Raw genomic sequence first — 864 nt, 5'->3', positions numbered from 1 at the left:
CATTTCTGGATCTGTGTTACTCTCCCCACTTCTGTGGACCTGGAGTCTCCTGCGGGCTCAACTGGCTGTTAAAATGTGTCTGAGGGTGAAAGTGTTCGGAGCAGAATCAAGACAAATCGAACGCATGGGGTCAGAATGTAATGCAGAAAATCGATTATTGTTCAGAACAATGTCGTGACAGTGGCAGCTTCCGTACCACAAAACCAGCGATCAGTCTGAAGAGTATACGTGCTTTTATACATGAAGTACTAGCCAATGATCTTCAAGCAGCTCGGGGCAGTCAGCATTTACAAAACCAAATATGCTGCTGCGTGGCTACAGTGGTAGCATGGCCGAGCGGTTTAAGGCGCTGGATTTAAGTTTCAGTCTTTTCAGAGACGTGGGTTCGAATCCCACTGCTACCAGCTTGATTTTTCTGCACGGTATGATACCCTGCAGAAATTTGGTGTGCATATGATGGGTTGAATGCCTTGTTTTAGCAATCGGATTCTATGAGGCTCCGGAGTCACTTTCGAATAAAAACAATACTTTAAATACTCAGTGTGCATCTACAAATATTTGCCATATTCTTATGTAGATATTCCTCAGCTCTGGAAATTCTAACATATTGGCTTCACAGTGCACTTACTCTGTAAAGACACAGAGAGCTCAGGAATGAGTTAAAGAGAGGTAAATTATATTTCCGCACACTTTGCTGAATTTTGTTGTGAAGTTTCTACGTTAATCACAACGTTCCCTGATGTCTATTTTTATGAAAATTGAGAGAAAGGGGTGCTGTTGAATAGACATTTTAGTGAAATAACGACACTGACTCTGAGCAACAGGCTCTTAAATGGGAAATAGCGCCGAAAACAGTTCGGGATT

At 42.4% G+C, this 864-nt stretch overlaps 1 non-coding gene across 1 annotated transcript; it reads left to right on the top strand.

Moving 5' to 3' along the window:
- The first annotated feature begins 322 nt into the window (after positions 1-322).
- trnal-uaa (transfer RNA leucine (anticodon UAA)) lies at positions 323-404 on the top strand. The gene has a single exon. It is a non-coding gene; the product is annotated as a tRNA-Leu (tRNA).
- The last annotated feature ends 460 nt before the right edge of the window (positions 405-864 follow it).

The sequence above is a fragment of the Chiloscyllium plagiosum genome, unplaced genomic scaffold (assembly GCF_037043375.1).
Source record: "Chiloscyllium plagiosum isolate Xiang-an unplaced genomic scaffold, Cpla_swu_hap1 HiC_scaffold_41, whole genome shotgun sequence".
In the NCBI taxonomy this organism is placed as follows: domain Eukaryota; kingdom Metazoa; phylum Chordata; class Chondrichthyes; order Orectolobiformes; family Hemiscylliidae; genus Chiloscyllium; species Chiloscyllium plagiosum.
This window is presented reverse-complemented; position numbering and strand designations above follow the sequence as displayed.